The sequence below is a fragment of the Gekko japonicus genome, unplaced genomic scaffold (genome assembly GCF_001447785.1).
Source record: "Gekko japonicus isolate JY-2015 unplaced genomic scaffold, Gekko_japonicus_V1.1 scaffold58, whole genome shotgun sequence".
Lineage (NCBI taxonomy): Eukaryota > Metazoa > Chordata > Lepidosauria > Squamata > Gekkonidae > Gekko > Gekko japonicus.
In genome coordinates, this window is record NW_015162475.1 from 2,351,866 (window position 1) to 2,360,377 (window position 8,512).

Below are 8,512 nucleotides of genomic sequence, written 5' to 3' on the forward strand. Positions count from 1 at the left end.
TCATTCCTGACAGATGCCACCAAGCCAGCTGTAGAAGAAGAGTTTGTTTTTATAGGTACCGCTTTAGTGGGAAGGTAACAGTGTTCCGTGCGCCTTGGCGTTTAGTCATCCTGGCCACATGACCACGGATAAGTCTTTGGACAGCGCTGGCTCTTTGGCCTGGAAAGGGAGATGAGCACTGCCCCCTAGAGTTAGATTTGAGTGGCTTTTGTGCAAGGGAAACCTTTACCTTTTACCTTTTTTTGCCCTATGGTGTCTCAGAGCGGCTTACAATCTCCTTCCCTTCCTCTCCCCACAACAGACACCTTGCGAGGTAGGTGGGGCTGAGATCTGAGAGAACTGTGACTGGCCCAAGGTCACCCAGCTGGCTTCATGTGGAGGATCAGTGGGGAATCTAACCCAGTTCTCCAGATCAGAACTCGCTGGTTTTAACCACTACACCACACTGTAGTGTTGGTAAGGGTGAGCAAGAGCCACCCATAAATCCAACTGCATTGATTACCAGTGGCACAGGGAAGCCAAAATGGTGCTAATCATAGCTGACGCCTGGGATACCAAATGATGACCATACAACCTTTGCCAAACATTCCGAAATTGGTTGGGACACGTGCAACAGCCCCCAGCCAGAAGCATGCTTGCGGTGTCCTGGTTGCAGCCTTGGCATAATTAGCATGGCTACAGGGTGATGCAGACTCCTCCTTGGACTGTGGCTGTGCTTACAGTTTCCTGGGGCTCAGCTGCCCGGTGTTGATGTGCTGCCATTATGAGCATTCTGGGTCAAGTCTTCTATACACCACAAGGCTTCTATAAGAAAAGCGATGCTTTCCCTGCTGTGCTGATGCTTTGATGTTTAATATTATAGTTGGGTTCTGGTTGTCTGTTCGAGTTATTACAAAATGTCCTTGATTTTCTTTCTCAGCCAAAGCTTTGAAGGGTTTTTGTGAAAGCCCAATTCCTGCAAGTGAAACCATGTAGAGAAAGGGGGTAGGGGTGCCTGTAAAGTATGTAGGAATTTAAATTGCTGTCCTTGAGGAAGAGACTGAAGGGGGGGAAAAGAGAAAAACGTATTTGATAATCGTGGCCTAATGCAACTGTTTATAGAGCTCAATCTTTCTTGCTTGGCAAGATCATTCTCCGTTCCATGGGCAAGGCTGTAATGAAAATATTTTCCCCACTTGGCTGCAGGTAGTCTGGGGGGGGAAAGCCCCAGAAGCTGGTGTCCCTTTTGATTTGCCCTTTAACCTAACAGTTGTAACCAAGGTGTTGTCAATACAGCACTGTGTTGCTGTGTCAGCCAACTTCTGGATTCTCACAAGCAGGGAACAAGGGTGATCTATCCCTAATCTCTTGTCCCCAGTACCTGGGCTCAGGTATCCATCCAAAACAGCTTGAGAAAGACTACCATTTGGGACTCCTCTGGTTCCATCTTTAGTTGTTGCAGAATTTTGAGCTGGCCCTTCTATTTGTCCCTTTAACAGCAACTTGGATCTGTAGTGGTTAGTAAGTGATAATGTGTAGTTCCCTGGAATGAGAAGCTCTCTGTGTTGATTTTTTTTCCTGTGTTGAACCTCTTGGCTAAAGGGGCAGAAGCAGGCCACACTGGGGTTTCTTGATTGCCTGGCCAAAAGCAGCCCTGTAATTTCAACTAAGACAGAGACACCCATGTCGTCTTTAGGCTGGCTGCAACATAATTATTCAGTCTTTGTGCCTTCATGGGAGCCTTTCGACACTTGCTCAGTCAGAGAACCCCCTACAGACTCATCTGCCACTTAAAAACTGCATAACACGGAGGATCCTGAGGAAAGCTGTAGGGTTTTCTCTCAGTTTGGGGACTTAAGGCGTCAACATCGGCCTATGTGAGAGTGTGCCCTAGAACAGTGATGTTCAGCCTTTCCAGATCCAGGACCAACCTTTAACCCCCAGGCAGCATGTACTTAACTGTAAGCACGTGTCATCAGAGTTACATGACAGGAAGAGGGGAAGCCAGAGTTGAGACCTCTCCAGTATCAAGGTTATGACAGTGAGTAGCAGGGTAAAAGACCAAGAAACATAACTTAAGCAGCAGGTGTCCTACTGTGAGAAAGAAGCCTAGGGTTAGAGCCATTCAGGACTCATCACTAGGGATGGGCACAAACCAGAAAATTCCAGTTTGGGGTTCGGGGTGTACCCGAACTGAGCAAAAAAAAAAAAATGCCTAAAACAAATGGGCTAGTTTGGCCAACCTTTCTTTGGGGCAGGGGAGCAAAAGGGACGGCTGAGATGGCTTGCAAACATTTCAACCTAACAGTGAGGCTGATGTGCCCGTCAGCTATTAGACTGAAATAGATGCAAGTGATCCATCTCACTCCTCCCCCCTCCAGCTTCCCACCAGGAGATGCACAAACCTCCGAAAACCACATGGAGGGTTGTGGGGGCGAGATCACATGAACCTTGGTTCGCAAACCATAGCCCAGCAATTTTAGTGGAAAATGTAAGGTCATGGGCAGATTCGTGCCCATCCCTACTCATCACTGAATGACTTCACCTTGCCATCCAACCTTTCCTTTTAGTGTGCATTCAAAAAGAAGCAGCTGGTTTGTCACTCTTGCTCTTTGTCCATGTGCACCAGCAGCAGATCTTTCCATAAAGCAGGAAAAGAAAATGGCAGTCAGAGCTGGATTTATGCACATGCTCAGCAAGGTACAGTTCAGGGGCCTCAGACTATGTGAGGCCTTTAAATAATTTTTAAAAATCACCTACACATTTCTGAACCCCCATTTTTAGTAGTGCTGTGGGGCCTCTTAAACTTGACATTGGTTTAGGGCCTCAGCATGTCTGCATCTGACCCTGCTGGTAGTCTTATGCAGCTCCGCTGAGTCTTGTGACTCGGGTTGAAGATGACATACCCTGGAATGAAGAGGGCTACCCTGGCTGTGCGTTCCAAGGAAGATTGTTTCATCGCTGGGAAGACTTTCTGCTATTACCGGTCTTCTTGAGGATCTCCCCTGCTAAGCTGGGGAACCCCAGGGTTTCCCAGAACGCTTGAAAACTGCCGGACGAGGAGGCAAGTGTGACAAATGCATCATGTTCTATTGAATGTTCAATAATACATATTTCAACTGCACTGTTTGAGATGAGCTACCCACACACGGAGCACTGCAAAGAAATGCACTCTGTTGTGATTAGGATGAGACACTTGGAAGTGGGTGTGCGTGTGGAGGAGGGTACAAGATCATCTTGTGAAGAATTGCCTCTCCTTTTTTCACTGGCCCAGCCGTATTCTCCAAGGAAGAAAATCTCTCTCTGCTGCAGATGGGGGAGGGCATCTGGAACTTCTTATGTCATAACATCTGATCTTTTGTTGCTTCTCTTGCAAGGGGGTGTGTGCTTATGACATATTAGTGAAACAAAAGGATGAATTAAAAGTTTTACTGAACAAAGAAGACAAGAATCCTGCTGGGGAGCTTATTGAGCAAGTCCTCTGCCCAAGAGCTCAAAGAGAGCTGCTTTTCTATTACATTAAACAGGGAACCCTGCTGCTCTAGCCTATGCATTCCTCAAAAGTACACCCATTTAGTTCAAGGAGGCTTTCTTCTAAGTAAGTGTGCATAGCACTGCAGCCACAACACTGCTAAAACTAACACAATATCACTCCTAGATAATAAAAGCCATTTCTGTGACTCAAGGACCTTACAAATACGTGGTGCGCACAGAGCTGCATCTGCTGAACTTCAAAAAATAATAATTCTGTATCATCAAAAAGATGAAATGTGTGAGATGTATGCCTCATTCAAATTAAGTAAAATCGTGTATTGTTTTGTGAACACTCTGCTTCTGGTGGTCACAGAGGAAAAGAAGAAACCATGCAGGCCACTGAAGCCGATTCCTCCATGCAACATCTATGTGCTCAGCCATTTTTAAAGCCTTAAAAGCTAGGAACTTAGCTGTTCGTTTTTAAATAAAAGCCAAGAAGAGTGGAATAATGTACATGATAATCCATTCCAGATTTCCTCTGCACTGCCATGGAACCATAGAATAAACCCAGTCTTGGTGATGCATTGATTATTTCAGGGATTACCAGCTGCTGATTCCTTCAGGGGTTGCTCTGGTGCAAACCATGTGCTCTGGGCCAGAATTACATTTTGTTGCACAACCAATCACCCTCCCCAGAGGGCAAGCTAGTGAGAGACTGGCCCCTACCTGGGTGAGATCTGATTTATTTTATAGTGATCTTCATCAACTTAAATATTTGCAATATTCTTATTTTATAGCTCACTGGGTGGTGTGCCTGGTTCTCTCCTCTTCCAGTTTGGTGTAGTGGTTAGGTGCGCAGACTCTGATATGGGAGACCCAGGTTTGATTCCCCACTCCTCCACTTACAGCTGCTGGATGACCTTGGGCAAACCATAGTTCTGTCAGAGCTGTTCTTGAAAGAGCAGTTCTGGAAAGAGCTCTCTCAGCCCCACCTACCTCACAGGATGTCTGTTGTGGGGAGGGGAAGGGAAAGAAGTTTGTAAGCCACTCAGATTCCGAGGTATAAATTCAATCTCCTCCGAGGTATAAATTCAATCTCCTCCTCCTCCATTTTAACCTCACAACAACATAGTGAGTTAGGTTAGGTGAGAGAATGGCTGGGTCCAAGTTTCATCTTGAGTTCCATGGTGAATGGGGATTTGAACTTGGGTCTCCGTAGATCTAATCCAGCCCTCCTCCTGCACTGGCTTCAACTGCCTACAGGTATCCATGGTAGAATACATATTACCAAAGGTGACCAGAAACAGAGGAATGGGAAAATTCCCCTCACTACTTAACAGGTGGTCAATGAACTGGGCACTTTAAGTGTGCATTGTGATTATAGTCTTGTAAGTAAGGTAAGGTAAAGTTTTTCCTTGCTTGAAAGCCAGCTGAATCTGACCCCAGGGGGCAGTGTTCATCTCCATTTCCAAGCCGAAGAGCCAGCGCTGTCCGAAGACATTTCCGTGGTCGTGTGGCCAGCATGATTAAATGCCAAGGCGCACGGAACGCTATTACCTTCCCACCGAAGTGATATCTATTTAAGTAAAGGTAAAGGCTTCCCTTGCTCGAAAGCCAGTCGAATCCGACTCTAGGGTTGCAGTGCTCATCTCCGTTTCCAAGCCGAAGAGCCAGTGCTGTCCGAAGACATTTCCGTGGTCATGTGGCCGGCATGACTAAACACCGAAGCGCATGGAACGCTGTTACCTTCCCACCGAAGCGGGTAACTATTTATCTACTTGCAATTTCTTGCTTTCGAACTGCTAGGTTGGCAGGAGCTGGGGCCAGAGACTGGAGCTCCCTCCATCATGCGGCACTAGGGTCTCGAACTGCCAAACTAGAGACCTTCTGGTCTGCAGCTCAGCACCTTAACATCTGAGCCCCATATGGTCTTGTATAGTCATTCAATTACATTATTTGGCACTGGTGACTGAGTCTCTGCAATCGTTTCCGGTCCAGATAGGGACATCCACATGCATGTCATCTGCTGGAAGTTCTCCACAACCTGGTCTTGCTTACAAACAATCAGGCTCTCAAGAGAAAGTTTTAAGTCTTGAGGAAATTAATGCTCATGCCTACACCCTTCCTTCATCCCAGTCAGTCTGCTCTCCATCTGAAGGCCTTTGGGCTTGGTAGTGATTCCCACCTGTTAGACTGTTGCTCTGGAGAACAGAGTCATAAGGCGGAATCACTTCCTGAACCCTCTTTGCTCCTGACCTGCTTGGCAAAGGAACAAGGGGAAGCTGCCTGAAAAATCGGTGGACCTCAAGAATCCAATCAGCTTCTTCGGTCCCCTCAAGACTTATGGGTCAGCATGGGACCCCCCCTAGTTCTTGCAGATCTCCCCACAAGAGGCTTACCTCTCATGCCCGCCCTGCTGTCTTATCTGCTGCATTTTGTTGTTGTTATTGCTGTTGTTACAGAAAATGGGATCACAAGATCTCAATTAATTTGAAACCGAAGAGGCCCATTATTTCAATTGATACTTTTGAGGCAAATAGTTGTGTAGTAATGAAAGCTATATAGGCACGTTCACAAGAATGACACAAGTGGGAGATTTTACTTTACATCGTAAATGCTGACCTGCGTAACAAATGTTAAACTAATAGGGGGGAAACATCCAAGCGCTTCCTTCCTTAGCCATCTATTATGTTCTCCCCTTCCCTCCAGGATATTTGTCCTACTTTCTGTTTTCCCATTGCCCGATTTCTGTGAAAAGCCCCAAGCGCTGCAATTTCCTAAGCAAAGTCTGAAAAGTCTTATTGAAAGCCACTGCTGAGATGCAGAAAAACTCTTAAAAGTTGTGTCTGGCTGAGAAAGCAGGTAGGGGATGGAGTTTAAAACTCACCTTTCTCACCCTGACCTGGATAGCCCAGGCAAACCTGATCTCGTCAGATCTCAGAAGCTAAGCAGGGTCGACTCTGGCAAGTACTTGGACGGGAAACCTCCTTGGAAAACCAGAGGCAGAAAGTGGGGGAAGGCTTTATTCAGCCACCTCTCTGAATATCCTCCAGGCCCCCAGTAGGGGTCAGTCACTAGAGGTCACCATGACTTCCAGGTGCGCACACACATGCACACACATGCACATATACCTTTCCCAACAGGATTTAGGACGTTTATATATAAAACAACTTATATTTTGTATTGTCTTACCAAGACGAATGACTTGATAAGTGACTAGTCAAGAACAAATTCATGCCTGGCTTATTTGTTTTGCATTTACTACAACTGAAAAATGTAACTCTGCTTAGGATTCCGTGGTAAATCCACAAAGAAACTAACAACATGTGCCAAAATTAAAAAAAAAACAACTCGCATGGGTATACGCTATGGTATCGATTATGCAACAACCATACTTAAGTATATCACCGTTGCTTTGCACAGTACAAGAAAAGCTACATGCTTGGGTATGTTACCAGTGCCATCCTAAAAGGAGTTACACCATTCAATGAACTTAGAAGAGTATGACTCTGCTTAGGGTGGCTTGCTACAGCACGTGAAGAAGCATTCAAACATTCCCAGGATAGGAAGGAAATGCAAAGGAGCCATGACTCCTGTTTCATAATGATGCAGAAGAGGTCATGTTGACCAAGTGTAGTTTGTCATATCAAATACAAAAGCTCTACTTAGGTGGGCAGACCTATCCTTTGTTATCCTGTCCTTCCTCCCCGGAGGTCATGGTGGCAAACACAGTTCCCTCTCATTTTATCTTCACGATGACCTTGTGCAATAGTCCGGCATAATGCCACAGAGTCCACCTTCCAAAGCAGCCATTTTCTCCAGGGGGAGCTGATCTCTGTCATCTGGAGAAAACTTGCAATTCTGGGGGATCTTCAGGCCCCACCTGGGGGATGGCAACACTAGCTGAATGACCATGTGAGAAAGCACAAACCTGGCAAAATCTTTTCCATAATGTATATACTGAAGCACTAGCTGAATGACCATGTGAAGAAAGCACAAACCTGGCAACAAAATCTTTTCCATAATGTATATACTGAATAAACACCACCGGCAATTTCTTTCTTAGTATGCAACTGTGAAAAGCTCAGTAGACCTGCTTGAAACAGCTGACCACCAGGAGTCTGGTCAACTCTCTCTCTCTCTCTCTCTCTCTCTCTCTCTCTCTCCCCCCCCCATTCAATTCTTGACATAGCTTCTGCTTTTTGCAGTCTTGCTCAAAGCTCAGAAGTGGCTCAAAAATATCAGAAAAGAGATATGGGAAAAATACATAATGCTGACACTGATATAATCACTTGAATACTTAGGGTTGCAATGCTCCCTCTAAGCTGTTGAGTCTTGTGAGCAAACATTCTACTTTGTGAGCTACTGGCATTAAAGTTGGGAGCGAACGATTTTGGCTACTCCATCCTTCCTGAGCTAAGACAAAAATGTGTGAGCCGGAGGCTAAAAAACTGTAAGCTAGCTCACACTAACTCAGCTTAGAGGGAACACTTAGAGGGTTGGAAATTCCTGGAGATTTGGGTGTGGAGTTTGGGGAGGGAAGGGACCTCAACAGGTTTTAATGCCATACAGTCCGCTCTCTGAAGCAGCCATTTCCTCCAGGGGAGCTAATTTCTCTGATCAGGAGATCAGTGGTAATTCTAGAAGATCTCCAGGATCCACTTGGAGGATGGCAAAAAATAACTGACTAGCAGATTTGGCTTTTGAAAATTAGGATACGTTTTCCATCTGTTGATTAAATTGAGAAGAAACTTTCTGCCGTCTTATTTTAATTACCAAAAAAGCCTCTCTCTTTTCTCTCCCTTAGATTTCCAAAGCTGGTCTATCTCTTTTCATATCTCTTGAATATGAGAAGGGAGTGAGAAAGGAAAGAAATAGTTGCAATACAGTTATGTGTATATGAAAATGTCAATTCAGACTTCTAAAACAGCGGGGAGGGAAGTGCTTCATGATCTCTGACTTGGCTTCCCATGGAGCTGCTGTCGCAATTGTGTAGTTAACAAACAGGATAATTTCTCTGTGATTTCCAAGGCAGTTCGAATGGCAAGAAATTTTGTGT